Source organism: Aquila chrysaetos, chromosome Z (genome assembly GCF_900496995.4).
Source record: "Aquila chrysaetos chrysaetos chromosome Z, bAquChr1.4, whole genome shotgun sequence".
In the NCBI taxonomy this organism is placed as follows: Eukaryota; Metazoa; Chordata; class Aves; order Accipitriformes; family Accipitridae; genus Aquila; species Aquila chrysaetos.
In genome coordinates, this window is record NC_044030.1 from 56,504,070 (window position 1) to 56,517,505 (window position 13,436).

Consider the following 13,436-nt stretch of genomic DNA (forward strand, 5'->3'; position numbering starts at 1 on the left):
ACCACTTTTTAATTACCTCAGCAGTAACTTAGAAATCAACCTTAATTAAAAAGTAAACTTGTTACATAAAACCTGCTTAGATTTATTCAGCTACTAGCTGAGTCACATATTGCTCAAATATTTTTGTTTATCACATTCACATAGCTCAAAATGAAAATGGAGAAGCACTCAAATTAATTTTGTGGATTTCATAAGGCTTTGGCTGAAAGCCAAAGCAGTGAAACAATATTTGAATCCTGACAGCAAAAAAATTAGAAATCAAATTAAACAAGCTGCAGCTCAGTCAGATTAAGGAGTCTAACATGTTTACTTGTTGGTTTTGTATATTAATATAATGCATTTTTCAATCTGAGTTCTGAAAGAGCTGGGTACTTTAAACTAGGCAAATATCAGAAGCTAGGTTTCTAATGATAATACTGAACCTTTTGAATAGTGGTGTTTGGTTATTTTTAAATGTACAGGAACAAAAAAATATGAACTGCCTGCAGATCCTCTTTAAAGACACATAAAATCTGTCTGCTTCAAGGGCTGTAATCATATATGCAGTTATGATTGTTCTTTCGTTCTTTAACATTTTATGGACCTTATTTTATACTGAATGCAATCAAATAACAGAATCAGTCCCTTGATGAAAGCCACCTGTATGTATCTCTAAAACAGTATTTCTTTGAATTCCTTCAACTACTATAACAATACTGTTATAGGTGCAAGGATTTTGCCAGCTTAATGCCCACCCCTTATCACCGCAGCAGCAGTACTACATACAAAAAAACCAATGATGAATACAAACCTTCTAGCCTTCTCCGTCTATGTTACTCCAGTCCAGTTAATTCAGTTGTCCTTTGACTCAACCAACAGGCTCCCGGCAGCACGGAAAACCCCATGTTATGGAGCCAGCCCGTCAGGAACAGCTGCAGTAGCATGGCCTTACCTGCCTGCTAGGCCCCAGACATCGAAGAACGTGTCAGTACTCCAAACTTTTAACCCTTTCTCTTTTTTCATCCCTCTCAGTGCTTTCTGCTCAAGAACCTCATTCCTCTTGTTTATCAGACTTGTTTGTAGGAAGTGTTGTAACTGTGACACTAAGCTTCCACACACCTTCTCATCCCAGCCTTCCCAAACCTCTTCCCCTTAATGCTGTCTACCCCACCTCACTAGCAATTCTACTCTATAAGCAAGCTAAAACAGTAAACACTTGTGCTGTTGTTCTCCTTTATACTCTGCTTTTATGTGTTTGTGAGTAACTGACATACTGGTTGGGAAACTTCTACCACATCACTAATATGGGAGGTACAGCTAGACAGAGGCTTCACATGCCTGTGTCCAGATCCTGGTGAATGGACAATGTGCTCATTGAAACAAGTGTATTTTCCACTACGGCCAAAACAGCTGAAATGTAGAAGGAAAAAAATGTAATGACAAATCCAAAGCTGTCCCATATGTAGTTCAATTGTCTTCCTAGAGCTGCAGTTCCTCTCAAATCAGTCCTTTCTGCATTGCCTTTGCTCAGCTGCTGAAAAGCCCCTTTAATGGCCCTTCATTTCAGGAGCTTTTCCAATGTGGTAGCACAACTCAGTCAAGTGACTAAATATTTCTCCCTTTACCACACAAATGCAAGTATATTGCCTATACTGGGCCTGCAAAGCCTCAAAATACTTCTCAAGCTGAGTCTCCAGTCTAGCAGTACTATAATTATGTTGGCAGTTAAATCCCTTTCAACTTTTTTCCTCTGGTTTTATGTTCTTCCTTTCTCTTTTATACATCATAATCCTCTCCCTACCCTCAGAGACAACAGAAAAAAAAGGAGGCAAAAAAGAGGGGGGAAAAAGAAACCCCACACCCTCTTCTGTTCTTTCCTATTTAATCTATACCCTTGCTCTATTCTGTATTTTGTATAAGTTCTCCACTTGAAATTCCTTTTCCTTTGTTTATTTTGGGCATTCTCCATTTCCCATTTCCTCCTTCCTTTCCTACCAGCAGGATTCCTCAAAGGAACTTATTCTGCCTCGTTGAGAGGTTTGGGTTTGGTTTTTTTTCCCTTTCTGTAGAAGACAAAAAAGCCAGCTCTCCCTAGTATTTCGTTTCGTTATCACTCAAGAGCATACAAGTTGCTTTTAGAGTTGATAATCTGCAATGTCTTCTTGTGTAACGGCTGTCAAGTTAGTAATTAGAATAATCCATTAAAGTATAAATTATTGATCAAGCTACTTATGTGACCACTGAACTTTACAAGATGGGATTACCTGCAAACAGGCTACACTCAGAGAATGACTTCTAATGGGGAAACAAGTTAACTTCGAAATTTATATAAACCCTAGAAATATATATGGAAAATGTATCTAGAAAAAGGTTCTAGAAAACACATTTGTATGCTATCATTAAGGGTAGTGTTGCCAAATTTTTCTTGCTCCTGTGCTGCAAATTACTTCATTTCTAACAAACCATGATCAAGTTTAAATTACAGTGTTACTTTCATTCATTCCAGTACTATTAGTGAGCTAAAAATCAGAGGTTTTTTTCATCTTCTACTTTTTGTGTGAAAGAAACACACAATTGCATATGTCAAATGATGTGTTACTGTTATTGAGCCTAGATGTCACACATTTGATCCAAATAAATAGTTTAATTATCCTAGTAGTCTTGATAGTAAACATGACATTCTTTACTCAACCAGGATTTCCAGGTTACAAGGGCAAAAACGAAAAGAAAGACAAATTAACAAACTGACACTCCCACATACAGTCTGTAATCCACGGCTGACCTGCCATTTCTTTCATTACTTGTACACACCATTTAACACTTTAAGTATGGCTGTAATCATATAATGAGATTTGCTAAAGCCAGACTGTATGAACTAGTCCAACAGCGGCATTTTGATGATCTACTTGCTAAACAAGAATACTTTTCAAATGTTTTGAAACTAGCAGAAACAGTAGCATTAGTAATAATACATTTGCAGTGCTCTAAGTGAATTTTGAAAGCATGTGAAATTTTCTAATCATGGCCTATATTAACCCCCATGTTCCATAAAACAGTTGAATGTTATAATTTTTATCTACAGAGTTATAAATGCATATTTATGCATGCAATGATACTCTACTAAAGACTCCCTCTCATAAAAAAATGTCAGAATTGTATAACATTTTATGGTAAACATTGCATGTACAATTCTGTATTTATGAGTATGAAATTGTTTGAGTAACTTAAACAATTCTAGTCTTATGTAGCAATTCACTAACCATCATTAGTACTGTGATCCAATATTTTAATTATGCCTTCAAAAGGACCACACCCATTACACAGATAAAAGAGAAGGAAATAAAAGTACGTAGGAACAAACAGGAAAGGAGAGATCACAAATCATGATTGCAAAACTAATCCTGTACACCATCTGTGACAGTAAGAGATGTGATAAAACAAAAAGGTTAAACTGCTACTTTATTCCACCACACAGTCCAAATGAGCAAAGGACCACAATCCGAAATATGTATTTCTGCTCATTCCACCGTTAAGAAACTAAAAAGCTATTGGTGAAAAATAAGCAAGGAATGTGTGCCTGCACGCATGGTAGATACAGCATTTGCTGGGGAAATAAACCCTCATTTATTTTAGAGATAATTTTAGTTCAAATTATGAATTCTTTAATGCTCACATATATAGCCCTCATGGTGAATAAAAGGTGACTAAGACACTTGAGAACAGCATAAACAGCAGCCCTAAAAGCCTGCCAGCATCAATCTTTTTCTAGATCAATTATCTATACAGAGGTTACAAAATAAAATTTCCAATGTCTTATCACAAGAAAGGACTTCTCTATTCTCAACACATCAGCTTCACTGAAATTTGAAATTACACAGTACTTTCCAACAGCTGTAACTGCTGGAATAATTAAACATGTACATTAACAGTTAAGGTTAAAAAGACACATCCAAGGACTTGCACTGATTGCATTTCCAGTACAGAACCACTCATCTACCCACACTTTCTTGCAGCTTTTTACCCATCTGTCATCTGGGTTTTTTTTTTTCCCCCTCATTCATAATACATTTTGACTTCCTCCCATTATCCCTGTATTTCAGCCTAAACATCAGTTCTTGCACAGTCTACTGCCAAGACACCTGCCAGTCTCTTTTCCTTACAGACAAATATTGATTCTTCTTATTCCCCACACTTCAAAATAAATTCTAATCACAATACCACACCCTTGCCCACTGAGGCTAACAGAACTGAGTCTTCTCACAATCTGTTTTTCACAAGCAATTTGTTTCTTCCACTAACAAATCAAAACTAATTTCCTCTTCAAAACCAGCAACAGTTCTCCTCCACTTGAAAATCAATTTTCCAGCCTCCCAGACAATTTTGATACAGTTTAGCCCAGCTTGCAAATATAACTATATTTGGCATACAGTTTCTGATATTAGTATTTCTTTTATGTAATGTGCTTTTTGGTTATTTTATTTTATTCCCATTTTCCCATCCAAGGGCACTCAAAATTTGACTGGGGAGTTTGCTCTAGCAAATCTGAGAACGACAATGGATCCAGAAAGACAAAAGGTTGTTTCACCAATGTAAACTGAAAGACGAAATACTTGGCTGGATCTGGGCCCTGAAGTCTCGTTCCAAGTAGGTCAAACCTTGACTACTGTCAAGATCAGGCAGCAATCTTAAAACTCTGACTTAAAAACTTGACTCTGAGAACAACAGCACAGCTAGTGGCTCTTTTATTAATGGGACTGGAGAAAGCAATGTAAGAAAGCAACAAAGCCACAATAGGAGAGATATGACTGAACATGACAGTAAAGTTCTGAAAAAGACTAAAGAGATGGTAAGAAGGTAAAGAACAGAGAGGCATCTGGAGGAATGAAGACACAAAGCTGTTTACATACTTGCTCCCTCCTTAATTTAAGCCATTTTATTCCCAGAATCCTATTGAGCTCCTGCTTCTGCCTTTAAACTCACCTCCTGCTTCACTACTGGGAGGGAGGAAAGCAACAATGTTTTTCCTGTTGTGGGAAAAGAAGAAAATTCCTTTTCTTACAGCACAGGAAACATAACCATTCAGAAGAGTAAGGATATATTATGCTCTCCCCACAGTGTCTTTGACAGAGACTGTCTTTTTTTATTTACAGGTTTCAAACAGTTATCTTATGAATGGTACTGCACCACACACATTAGAAAGTCCATGTTTACAATTTAAAAAAACTTTTACTTTTTCTACATCTGCTGTGTAAGCTTACCAAACCAGTCTACAAGTCCATTTAAGTCTGTTGCTGCATCTTGTATGTTTTAGCCAGGGAGGCTTTTATACTGTTCTTGTTCCCTTAGCCTCTCTTCCTTCTCCTTAGTGTGCTGTCAGGGAGGATGATTTCCTGTTTTACTTCCCTGACAGCACAAGTTTGTCCATCAGTTTTGTTTGCTTTGTTTCTTTCTCTAAAGGATCAGTAAGTAACAGGAAATTATGTCAAGATGAGAAAGATACTGCACCAAACAATAGATAAGTATTTAAATTCATTATAACAGATTATAACATATTAAGTATTGGATGAGAATTTATATTGGCATTTGAACCAATGAGATGAGCAAAGATAGTTTCAACTAATAACACCACAGAGGTAATACATGCACACTTACTGCTTCTGAACAGATATATTTCTCAGAGGAAAACAATTAAGACACAGATATTTTGCTTAACAATTTGAGATTTCTTAAAAATTCTTCTTTCCCCTTTTGAACTAATCTTAAATAATCAAGAAAACAGCCTAATATTTTAGCTCACCTTAATTTGGTAATAGAGGCATCAACATGGAATTTAAAAAGCAATATAAAACAAAGAGAAACAGAAGGCAAGTGTTCTAACATTACATACATAATTATCTTCTCAAGTACAAGAGTAAATCTCAGTAAGAAAAGAATTTTAGGAATAAATAATATCAATAGTACAAGCTCTTATTAAAGAAATATAGATATTAAATGATGCAAAAAATGGCATACCGATTCATCATACATCTATGTTCCTCAAGGGAAGAAACTTACATTCCACAATTAACTTTATTAGTAAGCAAAGAGGTTACAGAGCAACTGTTAAGAAAGGCAAATATTAAAACTAACTTGACTTGTGAACTCGTACTCAAGAATCTGCTTGATAAAAGAACCAAATCCCACTGGCATACCCTTGTAACCAGCTCTAGAAGACATTCCAGCAAAACAGAATGCAATGGTCTCAACTGGCTGAAGTTTAATGACTTGATAAAAACAAAAGGCCGTAGTACTCCAAAAGTTCCAGTTGGTTTAACAGTCCATGAATCTTACAGAACCAAAGGGAATTAAAAAAAACCAAACAAAACCACCAAATATAAATATGTGTATTACATGCATATAAACTATGTATCATTAAGTACTCAGCAATCTGAGGGCAAGACAGATTGATTTATTCAAGTTAATTTAAAATAGCTTCTTTAAGTTATGGTTGAAATTGAAGAGAACATTTAATATAAATCACTCATTTTGCACATTTATTTTTTAAGCTGTTGTTCCTCACACTTAATCACTGAAGCAGTCAAATAGTTCTTTGTACTAATTGTTTTTTAATTAAACAGGACACATTATGTTGCATTTTTATGTAAGAACTGATAGAACTTAATGTGTTCTATCTAGACTTTGAGTTTTAATTAATTACGTTAAGCTAACAAGCACATTGGCTATGGTTTTCAAGACAGTAATTTTTAACTTATTTCTGGCATGCTGCATTTACAAAATTGAAATGTAGCAAAAACACACACAAAACTAAACAAAAATCTACAGCTGACATTATTAAATACAACACTCTACCGAAATGTTACGTAACCAAATAAATTTAGCAAAACACGTTTTACATTTCAAGCTGAGCAGTTCATTAAAGAAGGGAAGCACTATGATTATATAAACTGAACAGATTGTTTCTGGTCAAAATGTCCTTCAAGGGTTTAAAACATATGTATCTCATCATCTTATGGTTATTTTTATACATAAACTGGGAGAGGAAAATGTTCCCGGTTTGGTTGTTCGAAAGTCTCTGACCACCTACTGTCCTGGCTTTTCTTCAGAACTTTACCAGTATTCAGATCATACACGAATTTAAAATTCTGTGTCAAGGCCCTATCCCATCCCCCCAGTACAGAAAAAACACTGACAAACAGGAACAAGTTTACAGCAGAGGCCACTAACATAGTCAGGGACTGTAGCACAGACCCTGTGAGGATAGACTGGGGAGCAGGGCATGTTCCACCTGAAGGAGAGAAGACTTTGGGGGAACCTAAGAGTAGCCCCCAGTACCAACAAGGAGGTTATTCAGAAGACAGAGCCAGGCTCTTTACAGGACAAGAGACAGCAGGCATAAGTTGAAACAGAAGAGATTCCGAGAGGATATAAGCAGAAAGCTTGTCATCCTGAGGACAGCCCAGCAGTGGATATGTTGTCTCCATACTTGGAGGTTTTTATGACCTGACTGGATGGATACAGCTTCGATACGCATTCTGACCTCATTACTGACCCTGCTTTTGGCAGGAGTTTGGAGCAGAAACCTACTGAGTTTTCCTCCACACTAAATTATTCTGTGATTCTATGAATGCAGTATCTCTATAAAAGTCACGTTATTTGACTAAATTTAGGCCTTAGCAGAATCAGAATAATAACCTTCAAATGGTCTTCTTTAAAACAAACAGTAATTTAAAGAAATCCTTTTCATCTATATCAACTGCCTGTCCACCCAAGCTGAGGGATGATACGCTCTTCTGCGTGTCCCCTTAGCGTGAAAAGAGACCACCACTCCTCCAGGCTCCACACACATTCAACCTATTGTCTTAACAGTGTGATAAAGGGCACTTGAGGTCACTTCCCCTTAGGCATTCTTAGGCAGAAATACTTAGAGCTACATTGCGGCAAGTCAAAACAATACTGCTTTTCTTAGCCAAGATAGACTTCAGATGTGGGAGAAGGAGAAAAGTAGTTTGACACATTAACACAAAGCGCCAAGTACCCTACATGCTGTTTAAAAGTAAAGCTTTTCCGTATTTCTAGAAATGGCTTCAAGTAATCTGAAGCTGCTCAAAGATATTTCACAGAAGTTGGTAGAGCAGTCCACAAGACTACTGCAGGAATAAGAAACTAGGCAGACAATGCCTTCTAGCGTATTATGGTATGTGGTTAACTTGCTGTAGTATCAGGTAATTAAAAACTTCAAATTTCCTTCCAAAAAGTCTGACTGTAAGAAATGTTATTTCACCACCATGCACAGTCTTCTAATCACAGCACAATATCTTAAACAATAAAACGAGACATCATGTATTATCAACTTACCCCCAAATTTTTACCACAGGTTAAAGAGTTCAAAAAAATTGTGTGTCAAAACTCACAGAACCACCATAAAATTGACAAATATTACAATCTTTTTTACAAAACAAAGTAAAAACATTTTAACATTCTAAAATTAGTTTAAAACTCAGTTTTGTGAGTTCACAGGCAAAAATATTGATAAGCTATCAGTCTGAGCAAGCGGCACAGCTCTTAGAAAACAGCTTGGAAAAGTACCAAGGCCCAAGAAAATTATGGTATAGCTTAAGTCTGCTGCAGTCTAAAGATATCCTTCTAAACACTGTTAATATACCTGAACCAGCTTGGGTAGGAAAAGCAACATCAAATTTTCAGTGCCCTCTGCAATTTACACTGCTGTGCCTTCCAGCTGCTGAAACATGAGCTAGTTCAGGTACATCCATGTGTGTTACAAACACACATGCAACTGTGCTGCAGACATAGCTTCAAATTGCTTTGGTTCTGACTTACACTGGTGTAATCTCATTAACCTCAACCAAATAAACCTCCTGGCTTATTTATTGCCCACTTTGACCTGAGTCTATTTCATAATACTGCTTTTAGGTCTGCCAATGCATAACAATGAAAAGTGAAGATTCCAGCTCATTTTTTACACACACCTTGCATAGGGCCCGTAAGTCCTACTAACAGTTTTACATTCTCATTATCACAAACTTAAGTCTAACATGCTTCTCCCCAACTTCTGCAACCATGCTTCCAAAATACTCATTGGAATTCAGTGCAACTCCATCACCCTTTCAATGCCCAAAACACCATTTTGGTGTGCTAGGCTCCAGTTTTAGGGATCAAAAGACTCATAGGAATAGAATGTCCTAATGCTAGCCAGCCACCTTGAAATCACCTTTAACTGAAGCCAAGTTAAGACATAAGCAACCACAAGTATTTATTCACAAAACCCCTGATAGGCAGCACAGTTACAAAGGTTTCTGAAGACCCAGGTATAGGGCTATCAAAAGATAACCATGCACCTATTTACACAGTTGTTAGAACAGTTCCAAAGTCTCAACCTTTTGGGAGCCAGCTGTTGGACTGACACATGCTTTATTGCCCACAGCTGAGGATATGGGTCTTGTGCAATCCCATGTCCTCAGATTCCACTGGGAACCCAAAATTTCTTTTGTAGCTCAGTCCATCTTTGGGGTTATCCAAGATGTGGTTACACAACATTTTCTCTGGCACTGCAAGCCAGCTTAAGAAGTTATCCTGTCCATTCCCTTTCCCTTGTGCCACTTGTTCCAAAAGAGGAAAAAAAAAATTATTTTTTACTTAGGTCACAGTTGTGATACAGTTTACAGCACAGCCCTACAAAGAGCTGTTGTGTTTACAAAACTGAGGGAGCAGCAAATTCCAGTGTTTCTGAGAGGCTGAGGAAAGAAACATCTTGTGTGCCAGAAACAGCTGAAGACGACGTGTAACACCCATCATGAAACTACCACCTCTACCTTACTCTCAGATTTCTGGGACTTCATGGTTTATAATTCCTGACAGAAAGGCCAAAACTCTTTTTCTGCTTGGATTCCCACCTATTTTCCCTAGCATTAGGAATTCTCCTGTCTCTCAGCCATCAGTTGCTAAGTAGGTAGAGTCTGCTTCCCACTGCTGCAAAGAGTATCAAGGTATCAAAATATAAAAAAACCAAAAGAGTGTCACTGTTTTATTCAGTGTAGAACTCAGAAAACTATGCGTAGCAGACAATTTGTCAATATAATAAAAATAAATCTGTTGCTTAAAACCCGCATATTAACACTGATCTTAATACACAGAAGTGGGCATTCAAATCTCAACTAATCTGAGACTCTAAAGAGTACAACCTTGTAGAACTGGCTTAAATCTGATTTTACAAGACAATAAAAACTGAAGACATTTCTATGTACATATTATCATATGACTATAATATATTCCATATTAAAATAAAACTTCTGGTGTTTCAAAAAAGAATCCAAAGAGAGAACCCTATAGTGCCAGTGCTCCAAAGTATGGCAAAATACTGTCAGGAATAAGCTTAGAAGTGTCAGTTGTAATTTCCAAAATCAGTTTGCACAAGAAGCAGCTCTCTCCATGCGAGGTACATTTCATAGTGAGAGGAAGTGTCTTTAGTAGTTTGATGATAAAGTTGAAAAACATGCAAGCTTTCAGGTTCACCAACCCTCTTGGCGGTCTTCGCGCAACCTATAAAATGGAAATAGTTTGGCTTTGTGGCCGATTTTGATTCCTTCAACTATAATGAAAGGGTTTTAAAGGTTTCACTTAATTGGACTCTTTTTACTCCATTTTCTGAGGATAACATTTTGCCTTCTTTATCTTTGTAGACTGTAGGACTGGAATAAGAATGTTTTTGATTCTGCTTGTCCCTGAGGGGATGCCCCCTTATACAGAGCAGTTGCTATTTGGCCCCAACTCCTGATTTCTGGGCACACAGGAGTACTCCTTCATATAGACGGGATGCAGCAAACATGTAAGAGGTTTTATTTCCCCTGTGCATTTTGCCAACCTTTTGCTCCTTTGCTTCAGAGAGAAGCATAGAGAGCTGGGGATTGCTGTCTGTGGCAAATGTGTTATAGTTAACTTATGAACAAACATAACACAGTATTGCTCATCTTGCAGAATCAGCATCAAACATTAAAGAATGTCAGAATTCCCCACGACTGGGAAATGCTGCAAAAGAGAAGATTTTTGCTGGCTTATAGTGCTTACTTTAGTATGCCGTGCACCAACTATACCACACGTAACAGACTTTTTTTCTTCTCAGTATCATCCTCCAACATGAACCCTCACTTGAGAGCTGTATTTTGAAGAGTCTTTGTCTTTATAACCTCAGAGCATCCTATGTTATTTGACTATCTTAATAGGTTTCCAAAGCACCTTTTTAACTCACAAAAGTTCCTCTTTTATTAGGAATTAATAGTTGTCTTCCAATAGCCTTTGTCCTCAAATGCTCCTGCATTAGTCCCCTACTCAAGTTTTACCTAGTATATTCAGTAAAACTCAGACAACACCTGCGGCCCTACCTCTATAACTGAATCCATGCAAGCAAACCCATAATTTCACACTGAGGTTAACAGGACTCCCAATCTAAATCCACTTGAACAACTGAGGCCTCTAAAAATTGTTCAAGAAACACAGGTACCAAATTTACTGTATATTTATATGTATCAAGATTAGACATTTAAAAGTCAAAGTTTTTCATACTTCAAAAATATCTCACAGTGCTGGAAACCCAGGCTGTAGCACAACAGGTTGAAGAATGATGAACATTTTGCTCATAACTATGAAATCCTAGTAGTCAACCGTGACCAATGGAGAACAAAGATGGAAAATATTTATTTAAAACATACTAGACATGTTCTTAAAGATCCATTTTATACATACATGTGTCAATGCTAGACTAAGAGATTTTAAGACTATTCCTCTAAAATATATATATAAAAAAAAAATCTCAAAGTTCTCATCCGCATACTCTGTTTTTGGGAAACGGATGAATTAGTTTGTGTAAAAAAAGTCTCACAAACTGATTTCAACTGATTTGATAATTATTCTTATTAAAGGCTACAAAAAAGAAATCCTTAAGACCAATAAAGGCACATAAAGAAACATTATTTAATTCTTAATTATACATGCAAATAACTTTAATCACATAACTTTGAACATATATAATATATTCATTTATTTAAAACACTTGTAAAAGACTTCCTTAAACCCTGAAATCTACTGCAACTGCTCGAGCACACAAGCAAAATGGTAAAAGGAATACCAGCTAAGACAGCTCCACCAGACCGTCAATAAAAATTTTTAAATCACGAACACATAGTTCAAGAACCGGGATAAATATCAGAGAATTTTCTACATGAGGATGCACACAGAGCGAGAAATACCACACTATACATATTTATGCAAGCATATAAGCACTTTCAAAGTCCCAGCCTAAGTAATCAATCTTCAGTTTAATAAGTCCGTAAAATGCTCCAGCTCTATTTCCTAGGCCTGGCATTGAATATATTTTTCAACTTTCTAGTAAGTATTGAACAGCAACAGCAACCTAAAACCAACTTCAGTGATAACCAGTTAACATGAGACTTGAGCAGGATCAAAATTGAGAGCTAGCAAAGCAAAAAAACAGAAGACAGGTAACATCTGATGTCAACAAATACAAAATAATAAACTCCTGAAAAAATAACTTGCAGCTATTCCCACATGGCATTGAGTTTTAAGACAAATGTAAGCAGATAAACAAAATAACCATGCACAGGATGTGCAGCTCAACAGAATCTCTGCTTAATACAGGCACACACAAGACAAGAAACAAAGTGTTCCAATGAACAAAGAATGGGATGGAAAAAATTCTCACTTCATCTGGAATATTGTCCTTGGTATCATCACAGAAAACTGAGAAAACCAGAATCAATTCATAGATTTATCTGAGCTATGGACAAATGCTAGAGATACTAGGAAAAAAAAAAAAACAACACCACCCCAAAACCAACCAAAACACCCCAAACAGAAGAAAGCCCGAAGAAGGGACGGAGGTACAGAAAATCAAAACATCAAGAGCTAATGCCTTTCTTCCTACAGATGTTCAGCCATGACTGAAAAACAATCTACTAACAACAAAAGGAACTGCGTAATACTACTGTGGAAGTCACTGTCAAAGACATAGATGCAGAGACACATCATAAAAGGTCAGTGCTTGTATTGATTTTAAATCAATAGTTGGCTGCACCACATTGGATTTTTTTTTCTGCAAGTCAGATTTAAATATTTATGTTTGACTGTATGATACAGTGACTGCATAACCAAAATTAGATGGACAATTATCTTCCCCACAAGTCATTCTACCTGTCTACTCAAGAAGTACTTAGATTTTCCTCTACAGAAAACTGCTTTCTAGTACAGGTCAACGAGACAGAAAGCAAGCTAGAAATTACTTTTAAAGATCAAATCAGCTGTACCTCAATACCCACGATAAGACAAGGGGATTGTATCATTGTCCATGTGAATTGGATGTCTCTACATTCAGTACTGCATAACCCAGAGAGCTTAACATTGGAGTGAGGCATCACCTTTTTTCTTCC

General features: G+C 36.7%; 1 protein-coding gene across 2 annotated transcripts in view; it reads right to left on the reverse strand.

The window, feature by feature from the left end:
- The window catches only part of JAK2 (Janus kinase 2), a 96,033-nt gene that overhangs the window by 79,365 nt on the left and 3,232 nt on the right, over positions 1–13,436 (reverse strand). The window contains exon 2 of one of the 2 annotated variants that reach the window (XM_041120948.1): positions 5,238–5,430. The exons of the other annotated variant lie outside the window; for it this stretch is intronic. The gene's annotated coding sequence lies outside the window, so the exon portion shown is untranslated. The remainder of the gene's footprint in view (positions 1–5,237; positions 5,431–13,436) is intronic. 2 annotated transcript variants of the gene reach the window in all.